This window comes from Olea europaea, chromosome 18 (genome assembly GCF_002742605.1).
Source record: "Olea europaea var. sylvestris chromosome 18, O_europaea_v1, whole genome shotgun sequence".
Lineage (NCBI taxonomy): Eukaryota > Viridiplantae > Streptophyta > Magnoliopsida > Lamiales > Oleaceae > Olea > Olea europaea.
In genome coordinates, this window is record NC_036254.1 from 17,726,561 (window position 1) to 17,738,350 (window position 11,790).

General features: G+C 33.4%; 1 long non-coding RNA gene across 1 annotated transcript; it reads left to right on the forward strand.

Annotated features, from left to right (window-relative positions):
- The first annotated feature begins 7,920 nt into the window (after positions 1 to 7,920).
- Positions 7,921 to 11,790, forward strand: LOC111367655. The gene is made up of 2 exons (XR_002697874.1): positions 7,921 to 8,072; positions 11,133 to 11,790. It is a non-coding gene; the product is annotated as an uncharacterized LOC111367655 (long non-coding RNA).

Here is an 11,790-nt window from a genome sequence, read left to right on the forward strand (position 1 = left end):
AATTTCATACTTTAACTACTTTATGAAAGTACAAGGTAGTAATACTAGTTATGGAACGTTAACATTTTCACATAATCAATATGCTCCGTCATTCGTTCTTTCCAAATCACCAACAAGTTCATTAATAATCTAGGCACACAAATAATTATTTTTCTATCCAAACCACAACTCACAAATGTATAATAAATTCGAAAAATAAAAATAAAAGAAAGGTATATATATATATATATTTTATCATATGATTTTAATTTAGTTTCGATATCGGGTGAAGACACATTTTGTGAACATGTTAATCATATGTTAATAATAATGAACCTAATTTGTTTTCTATGATAATTTCAATAGACGCGTCATTTGAATTGCTAAATTGGTATTTTTTTTGAAAAAACTATAAAATTTTTAAGTTAATAAAATTAATGTTTTAATTAAAAAATTTAAAACAGTTCGGTTCGATTTTGTGCGATTTTTGAAAATCAAAACCTAAATCAAACCATTTTAAAACGGTTTGGTTCGGTTTGAGGAAAAAAGAAACCACGGGTCCACGTGGACTCAAACCAATGGTTTCAACTCAACGATTTCAGTTCGGTTTGCGGTTTCGGGATTTTTTTGTGTAGCCCTGGGAAAAATCCATTTCAATCACCCGATACAATACAAGATTATTTTGAAGAATATTACCGTCGACAACTATGAGCAAATTGAGAGGTGAATTGTTGATGGTGATGAAGGTCACATCAACTTCGAATCTGAGACCTCCACCATCGTTCTTACTTCTTTGTTTTTGATTTTTGCCCTTTTGATTTCTTGGAATTTTGCCGTTTTGATTTGTTTTTGCCCTTTTGTGTTCATTGTGGGTTTTAAAAAAAATGGAAAAAGGGAATTTTGGACTTTGTCTTGATCATTGTAGCACGTGTGTTGCCTAGGGCTCCCTAAAAAGTTGGGCCGGAGACAAATGCCTTTTGAACATCTCCTCAAGTCCAGCCCTACAAGTTACTTATTTTAGTACAGATAAATTTAAAGTTACTTTTAATTATAACAAAATTAACATAGTTTTCTAGAAAATGAGTCTCTGAATCCTAGATGCAGAGAATAGTCTGTTAAATTATTTTTTCAAAAAGTTATTTTAAGCACAGCCATCCTCCTCTATCCATATACGTGTAATGGAAGAAAGTAGCAAGTCTAATGAAGAGGTTACTCTATGTACATTATATAATAAAAGATTTACAAACAACCCTCCCGAAAATATTGAGATCTTAAACAGTGGAACGTTACGAAAAACGGAATTTACTATCCAATAATCGTGCGATTAAGAAGCATGTATCAGTTTATATATTCAAAATAGAAGGGCAAAACAAATTATTGAACGTTCTGAATCTTCAATGGCGGAGCAAATTTTAGTTTTTTTTCATTTATATTTCGATACAATTCAATCAATTACCTTCTGCACTATATATCCTTTCGTCTCTCCATGAGAATTCTGCAAATGCGTACAAATGCAAGCAGTCAAGCATCAGAATTATCTATTTTTTTTTTCTTTGAAAAGCTATATCCATCAATCCTTCCCAAGAAATCACTTCTGCCCTTTTGGTCAAGGTTAGCTCAAAACTTTAGACCCAATAGCTGTGCGCGTGGTAAAAACATGGTGACTCCGTAACCAAACAATAGCAGCTCTTTATTTCTCCAGAAAAGTTGATACACAGATCCAGATTTTAAGGTCCTAGTGTTCAATAATTTTCCCATAAAACAGCACACTTGCATTTGCATTCAGTATCTCAGATCATCTCTCTCTGTTACACTTTGCATTTCAGAATCCGAGATACAAAACCATTGATCAATAGCAGATTCCAGTAGCGCAATGGGCTCTTCAGTGCCTAATTTTACCATAACTCTTCTGTAAACCATGTAATGTCCACTTCCAACAGTTCCAAAGCGCTCCACAACAAAGACTAGACGATATATTCATGGTTTTGGAGGTGTTGTATCACCCTCCTGTGCAAAGAACAAGAACCAAATTTTAAGAGAACAAACTCATTTAAAATTGCATTAACATTTTATGTACATCAATATGCAAAATTATACATGCACTTTTAATTTTATAAGCAATCAGCAATAGCAACCAACAGATTGTAGTCTCCATTCAGATATATTGTGTGCAATGAGAAGTATTATATGTCTCAGGCATTTGGTAAAAATGAAAATTGTTCTGCATGTGAGGGTGCGTATTGAAAAATATATTTAAAATATATGTGTTATCTGTAACACCTTAAACTTTTTATATGAGATGATTCAACACATAATATCGGGGCACTATGAAATAAAATGGATATCGGTAAGAAATGAAATCTGCACTATTTTGAAATCAACATCAAAAGATAAACTTGAAGACAATTAAGATGGTAAAATAATTACAATCAAGAAAAAACGAAGACACTCAATTCAGTGAAAATTTTAAAATAAGTATGTAACGGTTCAGATATTACATTCACAGTAAAAGTTTCAGAATTTTCCATTTATACAGCCATGTTTTGTGAAGATTTTATTCTTGAAATGTTAATTAAAATCCTTGTGCTTCACGAGATCCATAAAGGCCATGGTATGCTATACCAAAACTACCAAATCACAAAGCCAAGGCAGCATCTCAGCAATTTCGGCTCAAGGGTTCCAACAATAGTCATCTGGATATCATTTTCTCATTTTCACTTTTTTGTGCCTAGTCGCATTTAACATGATAATCAAAGAGCGTAAGGCACAATTCTAAAAATGGAAGCGACAAACCCGATAACTGGAACAATTTGATAAACTAAATAAGCAATGGGAAGGCTTCTAGTCCACAAGTCATGTGATAATACGCATGTAACTAAATTTTGAACGAAGAGCAAGATAACATTTCAAATAATATGGTATTCATAATATGTCCAACACTCCAAATAATATGCTGGAATCACAACTCTGGAAAATACTTGCATAAGAAACATGCCAGCAACTAGATGGACTACCCAATATAGTATCAGCACATCCGCTATTTTTGAGAAAAATTGGCCTTGAGTTAGTGGCTTTTAAGCAATTAGCATTCAGTAGTGTAACTGTATTTCTATCCAATTCTCCCGCTACCTCTGTTCTTGACAATATGTTGCCCGCTGTACAAACACAGCCACTTAGAAACCTGTATCAAGTTGTATTTTCTGGTGACTTAAGTAAGGAAAGGAATGCTGACTGTGGTTCTTTGATTGCTTATTTTCTTCACAGTTCCTTATTCCCACTTACTTTTCATGAATGGAGATAGGTCCAGGGATAATAGGAAAGAGAGATGGCCCAGGAAAGATGACATTAGCTTATATTATAATTGAAGTGACAAAAAAGTCTGAAATAATGCAATTAACTATGCAGGAAAATTTTTACAAAAAGTTCTTATGAGAAAATTCATGAATGATTCGAAGCGAATATAATAAATGTACAAAAAATGGATAAAATACAAGAAATAGCATTGAGAATAGTTGCACGATATTGTCAAGAGCTAAAAGGCAATGAAATAGCTACACAGATGTATCAGACATAATTAACACTCTAAAGCAAGGTACCCGAAGTTTGATTGATTGTCCAAATACATTAGCTGAAGCACATTGCAGATGAATGCATAAAATCTGCAAGCAAAAGATAATACGGTGAAAACGGTCCAAAGGCCACTAACATTTTAAAAAGTCGGTGTATAATAAAATATCTAACACATTCCAACTTGCTGTTTTTCTTTTAAGATGAACATTCGATCTCTTCAATTTAATTTATTTCATACTAGTAAAACAGAGCTTCCATCAATTCCTTCATTTGCTTTCCATTTTCCTATTTATGTCATTATTTAGTCATTATTGCTGTTTTGTTTGGCATGTATAATGTGGCATGCTTAAATCATATACTTCAATAGATATATAAAGTGAGTGCAACAAAATTGTATGTACTGCTTAGAAAGCACTTATACTTCAAACACCATTTATGTTGTTGCCGTTGTCCTATTTGTCCAATNGCAACAAAATTGTATGTACTGCTTAGAAAGCACTTATACTTCAAACACCATTTATGTTGTTGCCGTTGTCCTATTTGTCCAATGACTCTCACTCTCTGAAGCATACTGGCTACCACAGATGACTAAAAAACAAAAAATCATGCATTCCAATTTTCAACCATGTTTAACTTTATCAACTATACACTGAGGATGCCATGTTCAAGATTTTTATTTTCCCCTCCTCCATGAACCCAATTAATAATATCATGATCTGTCTTTATACAGCATATAATAAAACTTCAATAACTACTGCCAAGCTTCAATAGACACAAGGCTATGGAAATGTATATACATTCTTTTGGACTCTGTGCAATATTGAGTTGTTTGAAAACACAACAGAACTTGTTTGACCTTGGAAATCCTTGAAGGGAAGAAAGAGTTTCGCAGTCGCATGAATCATCATGAGTACAACTTTGTAGTTTTCCAATATCCGTCTGGAAAAAAAGGTATATATCAGGATTACACAAGTAATTTCAAAATTTCCAACTGTTTTGTTACGAAATATGCCAGCCAAGATAGACAAAAAAGAGAAGCTTTCAGTTCATAGAAGCTAAAAGCTATGACCATAAGTGCATGTTCGTACGCAGTACTTGACCACCATCGACAATATAATGAACAAGATTTTTCCTTAATAGTGTCCAGTGCTAACCAATCTTCACTACCAAATATGACATAAATGGGTAAGACTGTGATAGAAAATTTTATGGTGATCATATCCACAACATTAGGGTCATAAGTATTAGCCAAGCTGACGAATCTCAGTATGGAATGAAAAATTACGTTATCTTCAGCTACTGTAGACACATATTCTATTGCAGCACTGTGCCAACAGTGGCTGCATCAGTAATTCTCAAGATGTTTGGCAACAAAAAAAATGCTTGAGGCAATCCTCTAGAGAGCATTCTTCCATCCAAATATATCTATACCAGAAAACATCACCACGAGGAAGGTATTGAATATAAAGGTATAGAAAGCATTTGTATCACAATTGTAAGACCATACTGTTGGAGCATTATGGTTGATTGGGGCGAAAGATGCAAACTGTGAAATAGTTGAAAATCAAGAGATATCTACAGATAGAAAGGTAAAACAAATAAAATAGAAACTAGAAGCTAAAAAGGGTATCCTGAGCAATTGCAATAATTCGGGTTCATTGATATTGAACTCACTTAAAGCCCCCGTTTGGCCCCCATTTTCTAGAAATAAAAATTGGTGGAATAGTATTTTTTTGAAAAATGAGTGGTTGAAAAAGAAGGAAAAATTTTCAATTTACTTGTAATATTATTTTATGGAAGATTGTGTGGTTGAAAATAGGAGAGAGAGAAATGAAATGTAATGTAATGAAATTTAATGGGGGCAAAGAGAAAAGTATGAAAGATTGAAAGAGTGTCCTTCATTTTGCTACTTCCACTATAAGGTCAACTAATCGAGCTTACAATATTATGAGGATAACCATTGTAGAACAGTCAACATAATCAACAAAATTGGTCAATGTATTCCATTTATTTACATCGTTATATAAAAAATTTATTAACATAGATATGATACAAAGCATTTACCTTAACTACCTAACCTGAAATATGGGCAATGAACAATTCGAAATAATAATATCATGATAATATTCTTCCTGGTACCATCAACCTGAAACTAACAGCTTTGGTATATTAAAATGTTGCCAACAATCCCATCAAAAGGCCCAAGGAAACTGTGCCACCATCTTTGCCATTCACCCTGCCCGTTGCTATTATTAACAATTCGAATCCAGCTTTAAGATTTCTTTTCTTAATGAAGACACGAGATGAGAGAATGCTTCCTCAGCATCCTGCATCTAGACAAATTCAAGTTAACACATTTCCTCATTGATTATGAAGCTCAAATGCTTATCGCAAAAGAAACTGCTGGCTAGTTAGATTGAAACTTGGAAAGTAATTATCCATTGCTAGCATAAGTTCTCTTGGAATCAGTACGGTTCTTCTATGCCAGTACAGTACCTAATTCTGTAAGGTCAGGTTTGCTATGAATTCATGCTGGGCATGAATGTTAAATGCAACTTAACAAGCTTATCATTGAATTCAACCAGGACACAAAAAGTTTATTATTGTTTAGAAGACCTATGTGGCATTACAAAATGTCAATTGAAATAATTTGACATCCCATAAATATAAACCGCAGTTTGGGCGGGAGGAAGACGGGGAACAGGATGGGGTTAGAGATGCTTCAAAGTAGATAAAATTTACATCAGATGATCTTTCATCTAGCTGTGAGAACATTATCCATACTATGAATACAATAACTAATTTCACAGCAATCACTACTGTGACAAGAAAATACAGATAGAGCTTACAACATGAGGTGAAAAGCTTGTTGTAAGGCTAAAGCCCCTTTACCAGTAGAGGTAGAACGCAAAATCAGAAAGCAGTCAGTCAGGAAGAGAATAGACTTTCTAAATTCTATCTTTTATCATCTAAAAGTGTTGATGGAAACTGAAAGAATAAAACAAGTTATAAATGATTTCTTTGGTTTTTATAAAGTAGAAAACAGTGCACAATACTTCATATAAGCAATAATGGAGAAAAATTATGATAATCTTACACTTTGAAACTTTAAAGCCTACTAATTTCTCGGATCATTTAAGCTTGTCGTATAACCTAACTCATCACCATGCGTGGAAAACAAATGTTGAAGCAGCAATTAAGATCCTTCCGTTTAGTAACCTTTCCAAGATTCCAAAAAAGCTCACATAAATCTATCATAAAAGATGACTTATGGAGTTTAAGTAAAGGTGGATCATAACTGCAAAATAAACACATTCCTGACTAGTACACTTTTAGGCTCTAGCCATGAAATCCCGACATCTAGAAAACAACTTGTAGCATATGCACAGATCAAAGAACGCATCTAAACCACAAGAGATTATAAACATCAACAAGTTCAAACTTAATATTACTCGGAATAAGATGCCGAACTTGAATTTGATAAATTTTACCACAATTGCATTATGAATCGGAGACACTTATTTCCAAATGAGCAAACTCCTCAATTCGATTTCTTATTTTCAGAACATGAAAACAACTCTCACAGACCTTACATTAGAGAAGCCAAGGTATTAACAAGTGGCACGCTTAATTCTTTCAATTCCATCTGAGGAAAACTTGAATTCCTCAACAGTTTTTTAAAGATATTTCCAAAAGCTTAAGCAGCTTGCCAAAGCCTAAAAACCAAATATAAATCCATTAGAATATAATTAGAAAACTATGCTAATGACATGAACATCAAATACAGGTGGCATAATAGAAAATATTCCGTGGAAATAAAGTTTTTATACAAATTCACCACAGAAAAATCAGAGTTTCATCAGAAACAACCTCATTCAAGAAAAATAAGAGAGACCATTGATAAAATTCTATTCACCTGCAAAATAACATTCAAGAAGATTTTGCAATACTGGGACTGTCCAGTACTCAGAATCGCCATCAGATAACAATAGCAGGCTGTTAAAGTTCAAAGCTTTATCTTTCACAGCCAATAATTTAATAGCAGCACTGAGTACACCAACAGCTGCTGATATTTTTAGCCCAAAAGCAGAACCCCACTTCTGTTCAGACAGAAATTTAAACACATAATTGAGTTTGGAAATCGAAGAACCGATTTTCATTGAAGCAATTCTCAGATATTCAATTATAATATATGCCTGTATAACGAATCAAATCAAATAGCATAAAAATAAGAGGCTCTTTATCTCTCCAACGCACAGAAGCTCTCCATTTTCATAATTTTTAATTTCTAGTAATTAACTCATGAGTAAAACTTTTAAGCTTTGCGAAACGTGCTCTATTTATTTGTGGGCCGCGGATGTACCCGAGCCATTTCACAATGTCGGCCCAATCCGGGGCCTTCTATCACCACCTAGAATTCTACACCATTCCATGCCCCAATTTTGCGCCGCACGATCACATATATCTCAAAACCCTACACCCCATCTTCAGCCTTTATAAGTGCCGTTCATCCCCTCGCTCCGGTCAGTAATCACTTCTGCTCTATCTGTAATCAATCTTGTTTCTCATTGTTTATTTTTTAAGTGTGCTGAATTTGCGCTATCCTGTGTTTGTCTTGTGCTTGTTACCATAGCTAAAAATAGTTTGCTTTATTTTAATTTTATGATTTTGTTTGAAAGGTATTGATCTTTAAATCTGAAATGATCCAGTAGCACACTGGTGAGGTTCTGTAGGCTACTGGATCTATTCATATTTAGAGGTCTAAAGAAGAATTCAATTGGCTTTGTGGATTTGATTAACACGGTGTCTATGATGATTAATTTTAAGGCTGGTTTCTCAAAAACATTCGCAGTGGCCGTCTAAGAACTTTCGCCTTCGCCAGGCTTGAGAGTTAATGCTGCTTCAATCCTTCCTTGGATGTCTGAGACACTATGCGTTTGAATGTCTGTGTTAATACTACAAATATGCTTTGTGTGTGTGTCTTTCATTATTGGTTCTGTTCTTATTTAATGTTTTTAGAATTTGGTAAAAGTGTAATCTTTTTTGAAAAACATATTGATTTCAGTTTCATTTATAATATTGGGACTTTGAATGTCTGCCCCTCGAGCATTGGAATTGGATTGCTTTAGGGATGATTAGTCCCTGAAATTCAATTATTTCATCCATCCATCACTTTGTCAGCATTTCTTTTTCCAATGATGCGCTGGCCATGCAGGGATGGAACAATTTTTTCTCCTTATTACAAGTAAAAATGTAAATTAGTTTGATGTCTCTGATGACAAATCCAAAGGCTTGTTTCTCAAAACATTCGCAGTGGCCGCCTAAGAGCTTTCGCCTTCGCCAGGCCTGAGAGCTACTGCTGCTTTTATCCTTCCTTGGATGTCTGAGACATCTCTATCTCCAATGTGCATAAGGGTTTGAAATCATGTGTTTTGCTTTGAATTGTTGTGTTTTTGTTTATGGATCAGTTATTGTTATATTGGCTTTATTATTGAGATAATAAAATAACTAGATTTCATTAATCAAGTATGTTGAGAAAAAGTCGAGGCTAAGGAATATTGCTCATTTAGGTTATGTCAGATGTCCGTTTAGCTTCATTTTATGTTGCAACTGCTATATTAAACAAACAAAATATAATGTAATAGGTGTGATAACAAAGTTCTTACCGTTGATATGCCGTTGCCAAATTGGCAATGCATTTTTTTATTGACTTTGTTTTGACTTTTGCCTCACATCTATTGTCACTTCATTCTAGAGCCCGTTTGGTACCCATTTTTTTTGAAAATGTATTTTTCTCTCTCTTCTTTTCAACCACACATTCTTTATTAAAATAATATTACACGTAAATCAAAAACTTTTCCTTATTTTTCAACCACACATTTTCCATCAATTTACTATTCAAAAATACATTTTTACATAAAAATATCTACCAAACACCCTAATAAATGAAGTTTAACTTTCCTACGGGGTTTGAAGCTCATATAGCTTTTTTATATAGCAAGTTTCACAGTCCTCTCAAATCGGCCCCCTCTCTTTTATGTGAGAGGGATGTGAAACATGTTGTATAGAAGTGTTGTTTGCCTAACAATCCCACCATTCCAGCACCCCAATAACTATTTACCTGCCCACCCATCGATAATTTATCCACTATCCTCCAATTTTCACATATTTTTAGTTTATATTGAGAAAAAAAGTTACAATAGGTAAAAAAAACCTTTCTTTGCTTTTCCAGGGTCATCTATCTTTTTATAAAGTATAGGTACTTCTTTTTTAGTTATTTACTAATAAATTTTCAAAAAAAATTCTTTTATATGCTTTGATTTGTGTTTTAATCGTGTAATCTCTAACTAGGTTTTTCTTTGTCGGATGAAAAAAATAATCTTGATGTGTCGTTTATGTGTATAAGCGGATTATTCTTTGTTTGATTTTAAAGAAAATAGAATTTTCATGGATCCGATATTTAATTTTTAATTTTTTGATCATATACTTTTGAATATTTTAGTCATTCGGGGTGGGTATATATTTTTGTGGAGTGGGTGGAACAGAGGTAACAACCGAATGGATTAAGCTTCATTTATTGGGATGAAGTAACAATAGAATGATAGGTAATATGGGGTAAGCTAAATAAATAAGTTAATAAAGGAAAATGTATTGTTGATGTGACGAAGTGTCATTAGCGGTGGGAAGTTTGTTCTCTTGCTCACTTGGGTCAGGACTTTATAATGAAAATTTGTTCGCTTTTCACAATGTGTAGCATGGTTATGTCCTTGTTTTGTACCATGGCTTTTTACTAAGCAATAAATGAAAATGGATTCACGTTTAAATATTTTTGTTTGTATATGAGTCTTAGCTTTCTATTCCTAGATATAGCTCTTTAATTTCGTGTGAGGTTTCTAGGTTTAATTTTGGAGGAAGGTTGTGAAGGGTTTTGTTCTCCGTTTCTTCTAAGAATTAAGGAATCAAATAAGAAAGAATTTAGAACCTAATTGAATTAAAAGCTTAGACGTACAATTATGCCATTGAAGTGTGCTTTTCGTGGCTCTCTACACCAATAACCTAGCTTTTTTCGTCTCTTTAGCCTTTTCCCTTGTTCTCCTCTTAAATATCTCCTTCGTAAATTTTTAAAGAGGCATTTAAGAGGAGAGAACAAGAAAGAAGGCAAAGGGATGAAGAAAATTAGCTTGCCACTTAAAAGCATGTTTCAACAGTATAATTATTATTTGTTACATGTAGATTTAAACTTTTAATTCGACGAATTTTGGGAGTTCTAAGATTCTTTTCTAATCTTAGGGAGTGTTTGATTGTGAACATGAAATTTACATGAAAAGAATATTGTCTAGAAATTATTTGCATAAAAGTTGTTAATTAATGTGTTTGATTGATTTTATTTTCAACTTGAAAAATGTTATATTGTTTTAGTTTTTATTGGTGGATAGATGAGAAAGAAAGAGGGAGTGAATTGTCTGGAAAATAAAAGTTTACTCCTATTGAAAATAATTTCTTTGTTTTTGAGGAAAATGTGATCAAAAGTAGGAAAATGTTTTTCACGAAGAAAATATTAACAATTAAACACTCTCTCACAGTTAATTGATTCCTTAGCCCCTGTCTGGTCGTACTTATATGGGATTTTTAGCAATTTTTGGACCGTTACACCATGCAAACCAATGTCAGTCACAAATGTGGGGAAAAGAAGTAGCAATCGTCTTATTTTTATTTTGAATTACCAGAAATGTCAGCTTGGAATTGAATGTAAAAATAAAGGGGCACATAGGTAATTTTTTCACTTTAATTATCAGGTTAGGAAGTAGTCAATAATTGCTAGTCGTATGGGATTTTCTTGCACTGTATAACGGTCAAAAAACTGCTTAAAATTTTAAAATAAATGCGACCAGAATGACTTAATGAGATTAGAGCAGAAAATCAGCAAGGAAGAGAGAGAGGAGCTAGAAAGCAAGAGAGAGATGCAGAAAAGCCAAGCCTAAAGTAGATTGGACGAGATCAAGGGAAGGTAAACTATGGCACTTTCATATGCAATGGTCCGGCTATCAAGCAGTAGGTGTCCAAAGCGAGAACCTAAGCGCTTTAGCTGTCTAAAGAAAGGAAATGGAGTCTCTTTAGAAAGTTCATCAATTGCAATTTGTATTTTTTGATTTCATGTAATTTGTAATGCAACAATAAAAGCATATTATGAACAATGGCATTGCAGGAGACAATCTAATTAATGTATTTTGTGCCCAAAGA